This window comes from Rattus norvegicus, chromosome 13 (genome assembly GCF_036323735.1).
Source record: "Rattus norvegicus strain BN/NHsdMcwi chromosome 13, GRCr8, whole genome shotgun sequence".
NCBI classification, from domain to species: domain Eukaryota; kingdom Metazoa; phylum Chordata; class Mammalia; order Rodentia; family Muridae; genus Rattus; species Rattus norvegicus.
In genome coordinates, this window is record NC_086031.1 from 66115713 (window position 1) to 66136124 (window position 20412).

The window sequence follows — 20412 nt, forward strand, 5'->3', positions numbered from 1 at the left end:
CCCCCACAGGAATGCAGAGAGCAAAGGCAGAGCTCACAAAGTTTCAGATTAGAGAGCACTCACGTTCTATTGAAAGAACACTGCCTACAATGTCTATGGGTTTAAACTATTAAAGGCAAAGTTTTACACTGACAAACTAGTATGGCAGGGAAAATTTCAAGACAACACCATTCTGCATCTGTTATTGCTGGCCATTTTTATTTTTTAGCTGGGTTTACAATGACAGAAGTCAAAGTAGACCAAAAGATTTATCTGCCCTGAAAATAAAGATGTGGACAAGGATGGTGTGCATGAGCCAGTCAGGACCCTGCAATTCTGCAATCCTGCAATCCCAGTACACAGAAAGGACTGCAAATTCAGAGGCAGGGAAAAGATTCAGTTAGCCATCAGGCCTGACAACCAGAGTTCAATCTGAGACACACGGTGAAGAGGACTCCAAGAACTTGACACAGTGGCAAAGTGTACACCAATGCATGCAAAAAAAAAAAAAAACAGAGAATAAGCACAAAACTAATTTTAAAAAAGATCACTTCAGGGGTTGGGGATTTAGCTCAGTGGCAGAGCGCTTGCCTAGGAAGCGCAAGGCCCTGGGTTCGATCCCCAGCTCCGAAAAAAAAAGAACCAAAAAAAAAAAAAAAAAAAGATCACTTCAGGCACTGGTGACACACACCTTTAATCTCAGCACTGGGGATGTGGGGGCAGAGGCAAGTGGATGGATCTCTCCAGCCTAGACTAGATTGAGTTCAGAGTTCCAAGCCAGCCAGAGTGACAGTGAGACTGGGGGCCAAGTCCCCTTGGGAATGGCTGGGAAGGGCATATGACAAATTCAAATTCAGCCTGGTCTATGCAGTTAAGACCTGTAAAGGTGAAGTGGGGGTGTTGTTTAAAATTATACCATTAAAAAGGCCACACTGCACTGATAACAGAAAAGATAACCATAGGAGTACCTCAGAAACTGACCAGATAGTACCCAATGCAGGCTCCAGGATGCAAACACTGTAAGCTTATGTGAAAGATTTTCCCTTGGGAGGCTCTGTAGTACCATACTCCAACAAGGACAATGATTTTTTCCTCATGGTTGAGTACCCTAAGCAATCAGAGGCCACTTGTAACCATGGTAGTTGTCAACATGTGGGGTTGTAACCCCTTGGGTGGGGGTGTCTAAGAACTTTCACAGGAGTCATTCTGAGACCATAAGAAAACAGAAATTTACATTACAAATCATAATAGTAGCAAAATTACCCTCCCACCTTGATATTAAGGGACTGAACCTTTGAACCTGAAAGCCAGCCCCAATTAAATGTTATCCTTTGTTAGGAGTTGCCTTAGTCATGGTGTCTGTTCACAGAAGTAAAACCCTAAGTACAACAGAAGTTGGTACCAGCAACTGGGGTATTAATGTGATAGGCCTGACCGTGTTTTTGTTTGGAAGAATGTAGATTTGGGGATTTGGAGTTTGGAAAGCCATGGGATGTTTTAAGTGGGGCTCAATGAGCCATCTTCAAAGGAAATAGGGAGATTTTGTTGCTGTCAGTGATTTGAACTGTGCAGACAGACCTGACCCAAGAGGTTTCAGTGAGGAATTTCAGTAAGTGGCCTAGGGACTGGTTTTGTGATATTTTGGTGAAAAATGAGGCTACCTTTTGCTCTTGTCTAAAGAGTCTGCCTGAGGCTAAGGTGAAGAGACTCAAGATTAATTGCACTGAGAAAGGAAGTCTCAGAAATGCCCATCATAGACTTTGTTCTCTGGTTAATTCTCATGAAGAGCATTTTAAACAAGAATAGCAAGCTGAGAAAGGAAAAATATACAATATATGGTTCAGGTGTTAAAGGGGCACGGGGGTAGTGGGGGTGGGGGGGTTGTGGAGCTGAATCCTGTGTTCAAGGACATTAAACTGAATTAAGGGAGTGGTGAACTTGGGGCAAGATCCCACCCAGCAAGGTTTAGGTCCAGGCTCAGCAGAACAAGTCTTTAATCCCAGGAGGCAAAGGCAAGCAGATCTCTAAACAGAGCAGGTTCTAGGTGAAGAAAAACTTGGCAAGAAAATCCTAGGCAAGAGGAAATGGCTCAGTGCTTGGTTAAGAGCACTGACTGCTTTTCCAGAGGTCCTGAGTTCAATATCCAGCAACCACATGGTGGCTCACAACCATCTGTAATGGGATCTGATGTCCTTTTGGTGTGTCTGAAGACAGCAACAGTGCACTCACATACATAAAACAAAACAAATAAACAATTAAGTCTTTTCTTAAAAAAATTTGCATGGTTTTTTAAAAAAAAAGAAAAAGCTTAAATCCAGGCATGGTGACCACACCTTTAAGTGCAGATCTCTGAGTTCAAGGTCAATCCACAGAACAAGTTCCAGGACAGCCAAGCTTAAGCAGTGAAGAGTTTTGGGGGGGGGGGGGGGAGAGACTGGTAATAATATAACAGAGTGTGCGCATGTGTGCGTGTATGTGCTCTAGCCCCACCAAGCAGCAGAACTGAGCAGCTTTGGTCATATGGCTCTGGCTTTAGAGTCAAGGACAGAAGGGCTGACTGGGACGAGACCAGCATCACTGAGGTGAAATCTGCAAGTGTTTAGTGAGAGCACAAAGAAGCAGCTGATAAACAGCTCACTAAAACAGCATCTCTGTCAGTGGTAGAACACACCTTTACTCCCTGTACTGAGGAGACAGAGGCAGATGGAGTTCCAGAAGAGCCAAGGCTGCTACACAAGGAAAAGGGAAATCCTGTCTTTAAAAAAAATAAAAACTCCCAGCAGCATCTCCCAAGGCCACCTAAGTTGACAACCAACACTAGACATCAACTCTTCCCCCAGGATATCCAGAGATCACACCCCAACTAATTACTGGAAAACAGGCTGAATGCAAAATAAAGAACCTTATACTCAGGAAATAGTGGGGACAGGATTCTTTTCCTACTGTAACCAGAAAGCTAGCCATTGACCAGAATGCCCCCTTCCCCTTCTCTGACTTCACTGAAATGCATTACCTGAATAAGCAGAAGTAATTTACCTAGGAATTAGGTAAGGGCACAAGCGATTTGCTGTAGGATGGGTGGGAGATTGTGTATCACACAGAGCAGAGGACCTCTGCCAAGCATACTGGGAATTAGTGATAAGGGCTGGGGGTTTCTTAGCCTGACAATCCCACAAACACTGGGATTATTGGTGTTACCAAAGCAACACAATTGGTATTACCTTAACTATTCTAGAAATTGTATATAAACATCCCTAAGGTTTTTTTTTAAATCTAGGAAATATTTTATGAAATGAAGAAACTGAGTACCAAAATGGATAAAAGCTCAGATAAAAAAGAAAGATTTAATAATAAACAGTAATGCTTTTATGTTTTGCATAGCCAGGGATTTCTGAGGAAAAAAACAAGGACCTAATACTCCAGCATCCTGGCAGGGCCACACACTTGTTCTCAAGATCTTATAATGAAAAGTGAATGTACCAAACCAAAACTACTCTAGAGTAGGGCAGGGAGCTTCTACGACAGCAGAGGTGAGAGCTAGAAGGCACTGTACCTTCTTTTGTACCTCCCAGACCTAACAGTTACTAGTGTGTGGCTGTCACAGAGGAACTTCTTAATGCCTGAAGCACAAACACCCTCTTTAAGTGGTATCAAGGACGCAACCTAAACCTAGGGTCTTTCACAACTAGGCAAGTGTTCAAGTATTCTGTCATAGGCACATCCACAGCCTTGGAAAAGGATCTACAGGGATAAACAGCTTAAAGGGTCATTAGCAAAGTTTAATGAGATGCTCATATGAAGTGCCTAGCATATTACAACAACTAAAAGATATAATCTGTTCTATGTATTTCAGTTTTAAGTATTAAATCTTTGCCCTTTGACATGTAACCCTTTCCTAACACATCAAGACTTCACATTAAACCTCCTTCAAAAGGAGTAATTTATTTTTGGAAAAAAAAGATACTTTATATAAAACCTTTGGTGATTTGACCCGTGGCTTGTAAAAAATACCACTGAGGGGCTCGGGACATGGATCACTTGGCAAAAATGCATGAAACCCAGGGCCCAATTAACCAGCACTACATAAATCAAACGTGGATCTACACCAGTACCCCCAGCCCTAAGAAGAGGATCAGAACAAGGTCATCCTTGAGCTCCACGGGAAATTGTAGGCTTGCCTGGGCTCTATGAGACTCCATAAAGTTTAAAAAAGAAAAGCTGACGGGCTGACTCTAGACTGCTTATTGGAGACATATTCCATAACAAACAGAAGCTGCCGTGGCAGGCTTACTCATCTTCTATAGTGTGCGGTTTAATACTAAACGTAATTCTTAGAAACTTAAAGGGAACAGAGATGCATCAGAGACAGTTACAGCTCACAGTTCATGTTAGAGACTCTTTCTAACTGAAGCACATGGTTCTCAATCTTTGAGATTACGATAATACAGGCTCAGTACACTGTTGCCCAGCAGAATGACAGCAGGCTAAAAAGGCAGAGAACCCAGATGGCCTTCATTTTTTAGTCAAATTCTGAGTAAACCAGTCTGAAGTGGGACCCTGGCATTGTTGGATGAGTAAATAAGAGAACTCAGTTCTTAGGTAAGAGCCTCAAGTACTTATTTTTACAACGAAGGTCAAAGAAATGATATAAAATTGCAGATGTGCAGGCAAGAGGTGACCTGAGAACACAGGCACAAGAGTTCCTAAACCGAGTAAAGTATGAACAAGAAAAACTATAGTCAACTTCTCAAGAGTTCTGTGTCTGTGAATGTTTTACCAGATGCTTTCGTTATATAAATTGTGAAATCTATTTACAGCATCTGAAAGAAAACTGCAGCCTAATAAGAAAGCATTAAATCACACGTCCTTTACAATGGAAGGAATCTGGGTAAATGAGGTTATTAGAAATGCTCATTTATACTTTTAAGAATAACCACTATATTACATTTTATAGCTTTCAAAAGACATTACTATTGCTTCAAAATAACATGATTTATTTTCTTACAGGCCTGAAAGCCTTCTGCTTCAGTTCTACAGAGCAAGGTTTCCCCACTTTATGTTATCTACAAGATTCATACTGGAGAACTGTGGAATTGAGTTCTAAACTTTTCATCTGTTTCAATCTATGACTTTGTTTTGTATTGACCCACATTCATATCCATTCACCATAGAGCACATGGTGGGAGGGGGAGGGGCTGGCTCTGTGGAAGTGCCTGTTACCTATTTCAACTCTGACAAATGCACTCCTTGCTGTGCAGCCACACCATTCAGTCTCGGTTTCTGTAGTCTCAATGCCTCCTCTTCTAATCTCTTGGTGGCCCACTCTAACAAGAACATGTTAAGAATGTGCTGACATTTCAGGCCCACGTGAGTAACCCAGCATCATCTCTCCATTTCAAAATTATTAATTTAATTACACACGCAAAGGCCCTCTTTCTTAGTAAGATAACGTTTTATACCTTCAGAGACTGTAATGTGTATATATATTTAGAGACAACTTTTTCAGCCATCACACCTGTCAAAAGTAACATACCAATGACAGCACTTATTCCCCACAAATAGCACTTAAAACTATGCAGCATATTACTTTTCTAGTTTTGTACCATGAAACAGATACCAGGAATTATCATTTCTACATTATCCTATTTTCCTTCATTTTTGAGATATGCTCACTTAAGCCACTACAAAACAGCTAGCTCTATTTTAACAAGACATTCATCAATTTTATTTCACGGTTAGTATCCTTTCTGAATAGAGCAAAATAAAGGTCACTTCAAATCCATTCTCCCATCTCTTGCATTATATTATGTAACATGTAAATGAATAAACAATTTCTTCCTTTATTAAAGCAATCTTGCTTACAGGAGAGAAATAGTAAGATTTTTAGAAATGTACTCAAACCAAGGGAGAGTAAGAAATTCAGAGTAGACAACCCAAACTGCCATCTCTACCCTGCAGCAGAACCTGTCACCTCAAACACACCACTTTCAGCACTGTAATCTAAAGCTGTGCCTGTAAACCAGACACCAGTCTCTGTAAGCTCCCAAAGACACAAAGACGGTGTTCTTCCTTTTCAACTGAAAGCGTATTGCCCAAAACATCTGGAACACGCATCTAAACTACTGTGTTAGCTAGTACTTTTTAAAGAGTATCGTTAATTTTTAATTGAATTGAATATTTCTTTTGTGTATTATAGAACACAGAGAAGAAACTATTAAGATTGACTTTCCAAATCTTTATTACCTTTCTGAATACCAGTAGACCCTTTAATGTTTTTCAGGCTCTCCACAATTAAGTTAGTTGTTATAAGGAAAATAGATACTTTAAAGACATAGCAGTAGGAGTCTGCACACAGTAGCCTACTATACTGCCAACTGTCTCTCATCTCCTCTAATGCTGACCCTACACTACACACAATACTTTATTGACGGCTCAGTCTCTATAGTTTCAGGACACAGTTATCAAGGTCCTGCAGTGGTCAGTCCTAGTGATCTCAGCCGCAATCTTATTTTCTTCCTGTCCCTTTGCCTAATGATCTTAAGTTAGCAGATCCATAGTAAAAACAGTGAGTAGGGGTTGGGGATTTACCTCAGTGGTAGAGCCCTGGGTTCGGTCCCCAGCTCCGAAAAAAAGAAAAAAAAAACAAAAACAAAAAACAAAAAAACAAAACAGTGAGTAAACATTACTAGAGGCTTTCACTGTGACAGGAGATGGCAACCTCCAACAGTCTACACTTACCGGCTAATGGACAGGACAGCCCCAACACATGCTTTCACACAATCATTATGAGGGCGCAGAGACATAGTCACATAGGGGAAGGGGAAAAAATCAGACAAGGGTCCCTAGAGGAAAGGACTCCTCCTTGGAGAAAGGTAACTGAGTAATTTACTGGAGGAGAGAGAAGCCAGGACAAGAAATAAGCAAGAGCAGCCTCGAAGACAGGCACTGCTGCCCCTCCAGTGCTTGGGAAGCCACACTTACCAAGGAGACAGCAAAAATGAAGGACAGTTTAAGTAAGGTAAGAATCCTAATAAAACACCCAGGCACTAATAGCCAAGGACAAGATGTGGCTGCATTAGCGCTATTACTAGTAACAACCAGTTAGGTACAACAGAACTAAAACAAAGAGTAAGGGTGAGGGTGTGTGTGTGTGTGTGTGTGTGTGTGTGTGTGTGTGTGTGTGTGTGTGTGTAAAAATACCATTATAGGAAATGAGGTAGAGAACTAGTAAAGGGCCCCAAACTTGTGACTGCATAGGTGTGCCGATGTTAAAGAGTAAAACAGGAAATGGTATTTTATCATTTCTATTCTAAACACAAGTATCTATTCTATTCTAAGGCAAGTAGACAATAACAAACAAACAAAAAGACAAAGGCACCCAAAGCAGAAAGTAATTCTTCTGTTCAGATGCTATCATCTGATATGAACAAAACTGAAAATTCCACTGAATTGTACAAACTAATCCAATAAAGTCAGTTGATTATAAATTCAACAGACTAAGAATGTCATAGAAGGGAAATAATACAATCCTAAGTGGGTAAGCATCCACGCATGCACCCACATATTCACGCATGCACGCGGGCACTAACCCACCCAGCCCTAGAGCACTTGCCAAGCACATACAAGCACAGAAAAGCAATAGCTGTATACCACAAACCTATATTCCAGTCAGCAGTAAAACACATACACAAGGCACATACAAACTACACGACATCACACAGGGACACCAGAAACATTTTAATGCAGTTACATTATGTTCACACAGTAACAAAAATTGGTACTGTTGTCCAATTTTAAATGGTGCATTACTCAGGAATGGATTAAGTGACACTAACAAAATTCTATACATCCAAAACAACTTTTTAAACAAGTAAAGCCACGTGTGGCAACACACCCCTGTAACCATACCACTCAAGAGACAGAGGACTGTAACGCTCGAGACCAGTCTGATAGTAAGCTCTAGGCTAGCGGGGGTTAAGCAGCAATGTCCCATTTCAGAAAGCTAAGAGCCTGCCATGGCCTGTGCCTTTAATCCCAGCATTCACAGCACTCAGGAGGCAGAGAGGCCTGTGAGTTCTAGGACAACTGGGTCTTACATATCAAGTTCCAAGCCAGAGGGGCAGAGTGAGACCCTGTCTAAAAACTTAGAAGAAAGTAAATGAATGGAAAGGCAACATGTATTTACAGACTAAAAACGTTAAAATTTTTTATAAATGATACTACTCAAACTAAGTCAATGCAATCTTTCAAGATTCCAGCCCCCTACCCCCGACCAACAAAGCTCAGGCCTGGGAAGGTGGTTCAGGGTCAGAGAGTGCTGACTGCTCAGGAAGGACCAGTTTCCAGAACCTCCACCAGGCAGATCACAACCACCTGTACCACTGGCCCAAGGGACCTGACACCATCAGAGGTGCTTCAGAGGGCACCTCCATTCAGGCTCACAACACACACATAAATAAATAAAATAACAAATCTAAAACAACTGAAAGTTACCCCAAAGCCCATCTCAAAATTCAAACAGAATCAGGAGACCTAGAATAATCAAATTAATACTAAGAAAAAGTTAAAGAATTTCTATGTCCAAAATTAAACACAAAGCTGTATTACTCAAAATGATGTGAGTTGGAGAAATCATTCACAGCCACAGAGTCAAGATTATTCAAATGTGAAGGGGAGAGATGAATGTTTTCCACAAAAACTGAGAAAATCAGGCATTCACATGCAGACAAATGAAGCTGGACCCAAACCTTACTATACACAAAATACATCTCCAACACTGGATTCTGCAAACCTGTGGAATGAGCTATCAAAAGTACAGACAAGAACACTATCAAGAAGAATGACAAAGCAACCTATGAAATGTAAGAAAATACTTGCAAAGTTATCTGGTAAGGGATTATTATCTAGATTACATTAAAGAACTCCGGCTAGAATAAAATTAATAGTTCTATTAAAAAATAATAGGCAAAGAACTTATTCAGACATTTCTCCAATGATGTATTATAAGCAGACAAAACACTGCTGCCACAAGGTGGAGACAATCTGATAACAGGAACACTGTCACTGAAACGGGGGCGGGGACAAGCTTTCCATGCTAATGGAAGCCCAGATTCTCAGTTCTAGGGTGAACTGAGGCTAGTCACTTTAACTGAAGGTCCAGTTCCCTTATTATAGATTTATATTAAGTAGCCTCAAAATCATTCTTTAATGCTCTGAGGAACAGAATCTGTCTCATTCTCCTGAGCTAAGATGATCTACCTTTAACTTCTTTCAACTTGTTTGAATACCCCAACAATTATCACAACCATTACCTGCCACCTTTTCTTTCTAAAGCAAGCAAAAGAGCAGCAAACAACACAATCTATGTACAGAAGACAGGTATAGTAGCTCACACCCTGTTATCCAAGTGCAAGGAGGTAGCTGACCAGGAGGATCAGGAGTTCAAGAGCAGCCTTAGCCACATATGGTGTTCAAGGTCAACCTGGGCTAAGTAAGGCAGGTGTGCAGAGCATTAAGCCATAGCCAAGGCTTTCCTGAATTTTCCCCTTAAAGAGAATAATTCCCACTTCGTCTCCACTTAACATTTAAAGCAATGAGCTAGCTTTAGATTTGCCTCACTTGGTATCCTTGGAGCTACAGACCTTACAGGGTTCTTGGTTTTCTGTCCCTGTGCAGTTTGGAAGAGTTCTGCCTAGTTTGACCAGAACCATCCAATTTTGTTTAATTCACTTCATATATCTATCCTTTTGACAAGTCCCATTCTTCACCCTTATACTTTACCTCCTAGTTTTCATTTGCCAGTAAGACTTTGTTATCTCTTCAAAATCAAAGCAAGCTATTGACCCAGTCCTGCATACCATGTTGTCATAGCAAGAAAAACTGGTATTCCGAAGTTAGGATTTCTTGGGAAGAGGAATGTGCATTAAGGGGATAGGGATATATAGATAAAGCTCAGTTGGTAGAGTCCTCGCAGAACACACACAAAGCCCTGACTTCAATCCCCAGAACTGCATAAGCTAGGAGTAGCAATACCAGTAATCATAGGTAGGAGATATCCAGACCACCAAGTAAAAATGTAAGAAAGAAAAAATACTGACTGTTCTGTTTCTGGAGATGGTATAGATTGCTGAAAAGTATACTTGTAATAAGAGAATAAGAGAATAACCTAAGTGAGGCATAGTGATGCACACTACTAGGGGATGGCTTTGTGCATTAAGATGCTGATCACTATGCACAGAGATCTGGTTGCAGTCAGAATGTTAACACTGACAAGCATCTCCTGTCTCAAAGTTGAGTAAAGATTGTTTTCCACAACCTCAGACTGGTTAATAAAGAGGATAGGCAAGAGAGGAGGTGAGGGTCTCCAGTGAGGACCAGAGTGAGGGAGACTGTCACTGAGGACTGGCCATGAGCAGGGGCATCTATCTCCATGAGAGGACAGATGGGCAGGAGCAGCCAGGACAAGATTAAGAGGGCAAGTACTGGTCAAGTGCTGGTAACAGGCTTCCCCGTCAGGTCAGAGTGTGGTTAGAGTAGGAGTGTCTGCTCAGCTATGGTGATGAGGCTTATGATAAATGAAAGGTCGCCATTATCTCCAGTTGGGAGCAACAACAGTAGAAAAGCCCCTGAATTTACTTCTAAAACATACCTTTAGTCCCAGCCCTTGTGGGGCAAAAGCAGGTAACCTCTGACCAGCCAAGTCTATTGTAAGTTCCAGGACAGCCAGGATTACACAGAAAAACCCTGTTTCAAAAAGCCAATAACTACAATAACAGAGTAACCTAAAAGATATTTCGATTTTAAAAACTAAGAGGAAAAAGTCCCTTTGGAAAACAGCTAATAATTAAAATTTACTGATAAAAAAAGTCATATTCTTTAAGACCATAATCTCAGTCTAGGGACTAATGTCCTTAGAAGTTCAAGTCAAGGGGACTTATTGTTATAGGTAATATTTACAATGCTTACTGCTTTTTATAAAATCCCATTTAATTCCAAGAGCCTCTTAAAGTAAATACTATCCTTGCCTTCATTTAATAAATTTAGCTTAATAAATAATGGAATATTTAATAAGAAACCTGAAGCAACATAAAAGACTAACATCACCAGAAAAATTAGAAATTTTATGAAGGTAAAATGATGTGGAAATAAAGCTTTTAAAGCAAGAAGTTCCATTAGTGTGTATGTGTGTATATCAAGTATATTTTTATACATTTGTGATGTCTACTAAAGCAAAGCTCTGTAAAATCCACTAGGCATGTGTTGGTGGCACTGCTGCAGGGGACAGACAAAGTTGGCAAATGACTTACATCCTCTGCTTTTTCCCTCCTACCTCTGTTTCTTGGCTCAGGATCTCACTAGGTAGGTCAGGCCTTATCTTTACAAATCTTCCACTGGGTCAAATGGGCGGGCATACAGATACATGAACACAAACATACTCACATCAGCCAAGATCTGCTTGTAATTGGAGGAAGACCCAGGAACCAAGTTAATTCTCTCCCCTCAGCATCTTTTGTAAAAGCTGGTTGGTGACTGAGCCTAGGGCATTATCTCATGCAAAAGAGGCTAGCGTTACCCCAGAGTTATATATAGTCCTAGTCCTACAAATCAAGTCTCTCACCTCCAACTCTGAAGCTCCTATTACCCATACTACCTTCTGTGATAGAAGCCATCTGGCTAAGTTCCAAGACAACCCTCATATGCTGTATTAAATTCTGCATAGAAAACAGTGTAAATAATGAGAGTTCAATGCAATTATTGGCATGAAGATATATATTCTTTAAAAAGTAAATAATTGAATTCTAAATCAATATGGTGTCTGGTGGAAGAAACAGGCAGAAAGTCATCAAAGCAAAGCACTCTATATGATCTATACATTTCACAATAGCTAACTGGTAACAGACATCAATACAATAAGGGAAGAAAGGAGAGCTCATGTTAAAATGTCAAAACAAATGAGGAATTTGTTTTCTCTTCCAGAAATAGCATTAATTAAGAAAGAGGTAAGAGCCTACACAGAAGGCACTGAAAGCTGAAGAGAAGTGTAACTGAAGTGAAGGCTTCAGGCAGAGGTGTGGGAGGGATGGACTCAGTCCTACTTAAGGGGCAGAACACTGAGAGTTTGATCACACTCCAGTGAATACACAGAAGCACGAACTGGACTTTTTTAAAATCTCGTTTTTATTTTCACTTTCTTTGGGGGAGGTCACAAGGGGAGCAGACTTGGAAGGACAGGGAAGTGAATGAGCTAGGGGCATGATGGGAAACTCCCAAAGAATCAATAAAAATGTTATGTTGAAAAAACCAATAGCCACTGGTTCTGAAATACAGCCAATCCGAAGTCTGAGGCTGCTTTCTATCATTTGCTGGGGCTGTGACTACTTCAACTAACTAAAGTGAGCTGTATATCCAGAAAAGTGTCTCACGCCATTTTTGAATGACCTTAAGGGAGAACATAAAGTGCACAAACATCTATATACATAGTACTCAATTTAAAGTACAAGGAAACAAGAGGCTTTATAATTTGGATGAATGAGGCACAAAAATACTTAACAATAATGTGACAAAATTGAGGTAGTTCATAAAAACAGCTTTCATAGGAATTGATGGAGACAGAAAATAAAGATGGCTTTGATAAGAACCTAAGAAAAATAATACTAGTCATTAAGCTTAGCTCAACAGACAAGCAGCTGGTTGTCTGCTATGTATGTCCTTTGGGCCCCCAAGCCACACCACTCATCCGTTACTGCATTTCACACACTGTACAGTAGTCTGTGTCATGCCCACTCAACCTGAACTCCTTTAGGACAGAGCCTTTAATGTATTTTTTTAAATTCTAATTCCTAGCAAAATGATCTGGCACACAGATGATGACAACTGCTTTTGGAAAGGGGAGGGGCATGGTTTCCTACTAAAGGCATTGTATTTTACCACGCACCATTTGTGCAGGTCTTCTATTCACTGTCTCAACTCTAACACCACCCTCCTAAAATATGGTCTATGACAGCAAAATAAAATCATTCACCCATACTTCACGATTCCTGTCAGTAGGGTTTGTTAGGTAGTAAAATGGGGATTGGAAAACAGGAAAATGGGTCTTCTGGGTTGCTGTTAGTTGAAACTGTCAGTAACTGGCTCTAGCCGCCAGCTCCTTTGGGTATTTCCAGACCCAGCATGACATGTCCTATAAACTAGGGGCTGACTCTACCCCATCCAGCACCAGCCGCATGGGCCCTCTTCTCAGAGCCACTGCCAACATTTCCCTTTCGCCTTCATGCCCATCTAACCAACCTCTAATAGTAAATGTTGTTCTTGGGCTGGAGAGATGGCCATCTCAGTGGTTAAGAGCACTGACTGCTCTTCCAGGTCTGGAGTTCAATTCCCAGCAACCACATGGTGGCTCACAACCACCTGTAAAGAGATCTTAAGATTTTAATCTTAAAAAAAAAACAAAACAAAAAAACCCAACAAAATGTTGTACTTAACTAAAATTTTTAAAAGATTTACTTATGTATTTGAGTGCTCTACTTGCATGTATGCCTCCTGCATGACAAAAGAGGGCATCAGATGCCATCCGAAGATGGTTGTGAGCCACCATGTAATCACTGGGAACTGAACTCTGGATCTCTGAAATGGTCTTAACCTGAGTCATTGGTCTAGCCCTGAAGTTTGTTTTCTTTACTGGGACTCAGTACACTGCTTAACAGTCTGTGTACCACATGCATGCAGTGTTAGCAGAAGCCAGAAAAGGGCACCAAATCTGCTAGGATTGGTGCTACACCTCGATGTGAGCCACCTTGTGGGTCTGAGAATCACTGAAACGGAAGCTCTCCATCTCTCCAGTCCTCTAGACCTAAAGTAAATCTGATTGCTCTCTTCTGAGATATCTTGCAGCTTCAAAAAATTTGAGGTTATTTTATAAACTCCATTTTACAAAAGCTGACTTGACATCAGGCATTTGTTTCTGTTAAGATGAAGCATAGAAGCTACTGAACTTGTTTTCCTGATCCAAGCTCTCCACTTTTGGCTGTTGTTCAAACTGGCCCAGAAATGCCCCCATAACCATGTAGTGTTCAAGGAAAGAAATCGCCATCTTTGCAGTCACAACACTAGCACAGACCTGAACTCATTGGTTACTTCAAACTGACTGTCTTCAGTGCTGGGGACTAAGTCCAGGGCCCTGCACACTAAACACAGCCTCCACCATTAAACTATGCTCTCTCTCAACAGAATCTACATTAACACACCACTGACTGTGAATTCTAACTTCTTCATTAAAAAAAAAAAAAAAAAAAAAAAAGATCCCACGAAGGCTGGGCACAAGCCTATTTCCAGAACTCAGGAGGCAAAGGCAACTGGATCTCTAGGAGCTCCAGGCAAGCCAGGCCTACATAGTGAGACCCTGTCTCAAACAAATAAATAAACTCTGCTCTACAAATAAGCAACACATCTGCTGAAAGTCAACGACAGAAATTCTTAAGACTTTTGAAATCTGCCCCTTACTTTACTTAGCATGCCCTCACTAGACATTTCAATCTGAAGTTACCTTTTAAAATAACTTTTTGCTATTAGAGTTAATAAAGTTCCACAGAAGCAATTCAATCTCGGAGCGTGTGACAGCAGTAGCCACCTTTCCTGGAATCGCTGGTAGCACACTGCAGCTCAGCTCCAGGTCACTCTACCAGACTCATCCAGACAAGTCCACTTCAGCTGCCAAATGACACCACAAAGCTTTAAAAAAGAATCGAGAGCACAGCCAACTCTTTTGGAGTTTTTCTACTCAGGCCAAAACGGTAATGGGCCACCCACCTTCTCAGCATCTCCAGTCAGGGATCACTACCTAGCTAGCTCCTGACACAGTAAAGCTAGTTTCTAATTAAACACCATGTGTTTCATTACAAATTCAAAGTATCTGTGTGAAATCACAACCTATACTTCCACTCCACACACCCACATATGAAATACTGAAGACCCACAGAATCCAGGTCCAGTGTTTAACCTTTGGGGATGGGGGATGGGGGGAGACTGGGGCTCTACATAGTTCCAGGCTGGCCTAGAACTGAGATTGCCTCTGCCTCTCAGAGAACTGGGATTAAAGGCATGTACCACCACATCCAACTGAGTTTTCAACCTTTTGACAGTGTGACAAGACACTGTCATCTTCAAACTTGCTAGGTCCTATTCCTAGCCAATTCTGGAACCTATGTGGCCCAGGCAGCAGGTTGGGCACACCCGACATCAGAAAACTAAGATCGGTAATAGACTAATGAAATTCCTGTATTTCTATGTACTCCCCCTGGGTACTATCTTGAATGATCCACAGAGAAAACAAAAACAAACAGCAAAGCCCACTAACATCTGTAGTGTGTTATGTTATTTGTTCTAATTTAAAGCTTTCTGTGCAGCATATTAGAGGACTACTATCTTATTTTCCAAATACAGAGACTCTCCTTCATAAAGTCTCCATTTAGAGGTTTGGATTTTGCATTGTTGTGTGTGCTTCTTTGAGACAGCCTCATAGAGCCCACACTGCTCTTCATGTAGCCCAGGATGGCCTGTCTCTGCTACTACAGGTGAAATTAGAGCTATGTGTCTAAAGTCTCCAACTTAGTCTTCATTCATAACTAATATCAGGTGTCCGTTTAAGTAAACTTGGAAGAGGTAAAAAGACATATTTGGTGTGATGCCTAGCAATGGGAATGTTACATATTTACCAGTTATTTTACTAAATGGTAGATTAGTTGTTACCATCAAGTCTTTAATAAAGGATACCTGTTGTGGCAAGTAGAAATGTTGGAGGGCAAAGAGGTATTTCCAGGAGTAATATTGCTGTCATTTAAGTTCTTTATAAATCAAAGGTTAAAAGTTCAATTTAAGACACAAAAGGTAAGCCAGTTGGGTTGAATGTCTATAATCTTGTCACTGGAGAAGCTGAGACAGGACGACTGCCTTAAACTAAGAATTGAGTATGAGGTCAGCTTGCCTGGATTATACTGAATGGGTCGCTGGCAAAAGTTAATAAAAATAAAGCTCAAAACCCGATATCTGATTTGTTAAAATATCCAACAATTACAAATTATTAGCTACTAATTCCACAGGTACTCCAGTTGATCTTCACGGAACTATCAAAAATAATTTAATGCATGACTTACGGTCCTTTTAATTAAAATATTGGCTTAAATTATTTGACATTATGTCTCCTTTTTGCTTATTTCAAGAAATAACCGCATACCAAATACTTAAATGCCTATCTAAGCTTTTTCACACACCGCATAGAAAGTCTGACATTTCCACAAAACATCACAAGGCATACAAACTTCCGACAGCTTCTTAAAAAGACACCCAACGGGGGTTCGGGGACGTGAATCGGTAATTTGTTTAGGTGGGCAAAATAATAAAAATGAACCTCAAAGTTTCCAAGACCGATTTTTTTTTTTTAACCAACAACAGTATCTCTGCGAGTAGGAAGGCGATTTCTGTAGCAGGAAAATTCAAGGACCGGGGCTGGGGAGCCGACAGACAGAGAGGGGACCTGGGATTTCGGCAAATTCACCCCGGGTCAAAACGCGAAGCAGCCAGCAGAACAGACGGAGCCGCCCCCTCCCCCAACGCCGCCTCCAGGGTGAGCCCGTGGCTCGCGGAGGCAGCAACAGATACTCCGGGGCAGGCAGCGGCTCTCCAGGAATGTGGGGTCGTGAGGGGATCCGGAGCCCACCCCGGTGCCAGGTCCCGAAGGAAGGAGGGTTGTCTGCCCCGGGCGCCCCTCCCCGCCCCCGCGTCGCCGACCTCCGGGCCCCGCGGGCAAGCCCAGGGGTAAGTTCGCCTACGGCTCCGGAGCCGCCCTCGAGGCCCGGGCTGCTGTGAGCCGAGGGTGGAGCGGGTGCACTTCCCCGGAAGGGCTCCGGACGCCTCGCCAGCCTGGTGCTCACGGGCCGCGAACAATGAGCCCTCCCGGGCGGGCCGCGAGCGCCAGAGCAAGCGGCCGGGGGCGGCGGCGCCATCGCCTCACCGCCCGGCCGCGGACACACACACCCCCAGCCCCGCCGTCGCTCGGGCCGCAGCCCGTCCTGGACCCCCCTGCCACAGCCCGCCGCCCTCTCACACGTCGCCAATCCCGCCTGCCCGGCTCACCGGCTCCTGCCCCAGTCCGGGGCTGCGCTGGCCGCGGCCGGAGCGAGACTCGAGGATCAACCGCCGGTGCCGCCGCACAATATGGCGAGCCTCGGCTTCCGCAATGGAGCTCGGGAAATACAACAGGGGCCGCTCAATATTCATGAGAGACTGGGGAGGGGGGAGCCGGCTCGGCCGGAGCTGCGGGGAGGGCGGGAAGGAGCGAGCGAGCGAGAGAGCGAGGAGGCGGAGGCGCGGGACGCGGACGTGCACCGCGCGGGGAGGCCCCTGGCGTAGGGGAGGGGGCGTGCCTCGTGCAGGCCCGGACTGTCAGGCCACGCCCACACCCTGGCCCTGGCCACGCCCCCGCCCGTGGCCACAGCACGCCTGGCGCCCCCAGCGCCAGCGCAGCCCCCAGCCGACGCCTGCTGACTTGGGCGTCTCCTCTCTGTCTGCTTTCCCGTCCTGGAGCCTTTCTGGGCCTGCCTGTACCCACAGGTTGCGGCTTCCCGCCCGCTGCTGAGGATTCCATTTAGGCTTCCAGCTCCGGACTCCGTCCTCATATACATCCCAGCGCTAGAAATCCACAGGATTTCTACTGCAGAACTTTCCAGACTTTGGGTCTCCGGCATACAAAGCCAGCAAGATCTAAGGAAAGTGACCTTCAACTCTGGAAGTAGGCGCCTGGTAGTATGTTTCTACAGATTCCCTTATCGCTGTTTATATCAAACCCCTTGGCGCTTTCAGTATTCTGAACTTGAAAATATGAGTAGCTATAGATAATTCCCCCCTCCCCCCAAAAATAACAGCCTACAAGAAATCACTCGGCACTTCCTGCATTTAAGTTTTAAGCTAAAGAAGTAACAAGTAAAAAAAAAAAAAAAAGTTCTCTTACTTTAAAATGCTGCATTGGTCATTCTCTCTTGGAAGGACAATCAAGAATAGCAAAGGATAAATGGGAAGGCACTTGGCACTGCTGAAATTGGGCAAGATGGCTTATAGCTTCCAGTAACGTTACTGTGGTATTCTTTTGTGTGGCTTAAAATGTCTTTCTTATTGTATTATTCAGCATTTTCTATAAAAACGATTAATAGAATAAATATATTAAATGTAATATATATATGGAGGGGGTTTATTAAAGTGACTTACAGGCTGTGGTCTGTCTAGTTCAACAGTGCTGTCTCCAAACTGAAAGGCGGAGAACCTAGTAGTTTTCAGTACTCAAAGCTGGATGTGTCAGCTGGTCTTCAGCCTATGTTGGAATCCAAAGAAGTAGGTTTTTATCAGCAAAGTAGTGTCTCAGCGGCAAGAGAAAAAAAACTTGCTAGCAAAAGTGAGGAGAAGCAGGCACTAAGCAAAAGCTTTCTCCTCCCCCTTCCTTTTATGTAGGCTGCCAAGGAGAGCCTGGCAGAGTTAGGGTGGGACTTCTCCCCCTCAAATGATCCAATCAAGAAAACATTCACAAGTGTGCTCAGTTGTTTGGGTTTTGTTGATTCCAGATGTGACCAAGTTGAAACCCAAGATTGGCGCTCACACTTACTGTCCACTCTAGCAATTTAAAAAGCCCTCCAAGGTTAAACTTTCCCTGGGATGTGAATAAAAGCCAAAATAATCCTGAGTGCTCTGTCCCTCTACCCTCTGGAGATGGGTAGTCAGGAGCAGACACACTGTCCTTCCATCAGAGCAGAATGTTCACAATTTAGCATCATTCTTTTTCCCTCTAATTTTCATTTCGTGGAAAGAGTGAGTATCATCCTGCAGCTAGACATGGTGTGATGTCTATTCGTGGTTGTCACTTTGACTATATCCGTAATAAACCACAACTCAGAAATGTAGGGCACACCTGTGATCCAGATCTTGAGGCTCTTTGACAACATCTACGGTTTTGATCCAGATCTCAAGGCACAGTGGCCATTAAAGTTTAGGCCCAGGCAAGATGGTACACGCCTTTAATTCTAGGAGTCAGAGGCAAGATCTCTGAGTTCAAGGCCAGGCTGGGACAAAACTAGTTCCAAGTGAAGGACAGCTTTGGTCCAGTATTTTTTTAGTTACTTATCAGTACTATCCAATTTCTAATGGGATTAGGTTGGCATTACTTCTAAAGTCTCTAGGGGAAATATTTTCATCTTTAATCTGGGCCTACATAATGACAATAGAAGAAGGCCCTGGGTTCGGTCCCCAGCTCCGAAAAAAAGAAAAAAAAAGTGACAATAGAAGTCTTTGTTGCCCACTTGCCAGCACATCTGTTGGAACCTACTTCTCCAGGACTTAAGCTTATACCGAAGACCAGCTGAAACACCCAGCCTTGTGGGACTGAGAAACTACTAGACCCTTGGACTTCCCACTCACAGCAGCCCATTGTTGGGTTAGTTGGACTGCAGACAGTAAGTCATTACGATAAATTCCCTTAATATATAGAGGCATTCTATACATTCTGCAACTCTAGAGAACCCTGACTAATGCATGTGGCGATGCACACTTGTAATCCCAGCATTCTGGAGACTGAGAAGGTTGCAGACTTTTTGCATAGCAAGACCCTGTCTCAAAAACAAAGCAAACCAGGGGTTGGGGATTTAGCTCAGTGGTAGAGCGCTTCCTAGGAAGCGCAAGGCCCTGGGTTCGGTCCCCAGCTCCGAAAAAAAGAACAAAAAAAAAAAAAAAAAAAAAAAAAAACAAAGCAAACCAATTAAAAACCAATATCAGGACTAAGAGTGTGACTCAGTTGCTAGGGCACTGGCCTAGCATGCACAAAGCCTTGAGTTTGATCCCTAGCACTGAGTAAATCCCTGTTTGGTGGCTCATGCTCGAACCATGGAATCTAGCCCTAGGTGGAAGCAGGTGGAACAGAAGTTCCAGGCTACAATCAGCTACATAGGGAGTTTGAGGTCAGCCTGAGACTTACGAAACCCTGTCTCAAAATGAAATCCTGAAATGACATTTTTAATAAATACATCAAAAGTGACATCAATATTTTAAGTAGAAGAATATCACATTAGCACTGTATGTACGTGTGAGATAGGTGGATGACTAGATGAACTCTGGATAAAAATATTATTTCCCCCTAGAGGCTTTAGAAGTAATACCAACCTGATCACATTATAAGCTGGGTAGTACTGATGAGTAACTAAAAAAATAATCACCTCTTTAGTGGCTTTATCCTATGGTTATATTACAGAATAAGATTAGCTTACCTCGCGCAAGGCCCTGGGTTCGGTCCCCAGCTCCGAAAAAAAAGAACCAAAAAAAAAAAAAAAAAAAAAAGATTAGCTTACCTCAGCTAAGCTCCCCTGAGCACTTAATATATGCTAACAACTTTGTTAAAAGTTC

General features: G+C 42.7%; 1 protein-coding gene across 2 annotated transcripts in view; it reads right to left on the reverse strand.

The window, feature by feature from the left end:
• Rnf2 (ring finger protein 2) overlaps positions 1-20326 on the reverse strand; it is a 32096-nt gene extending 11770 nt beyond the window's left edge. The window contains exons 1-2 of one of the 2 annotated variants that reach the window (XM_063272315.1): positions 20277-20326; positions 18235-18337 (exon numbers count right to left, since the gene is read on the reverse strand). The gene's annotated coding sequence lies outside the window, so the exon portion shown is untranslated. Of the gene's footprint in view, positions 1-17106; positions 17200-18234; positions 18338-20276 lie in introns of those variants that run through there. The other variant, NM_001401380.1, reaches the window with a different exon arrangement.
• Positions 20327-20412: the final 86 nt, after the last annotated feature.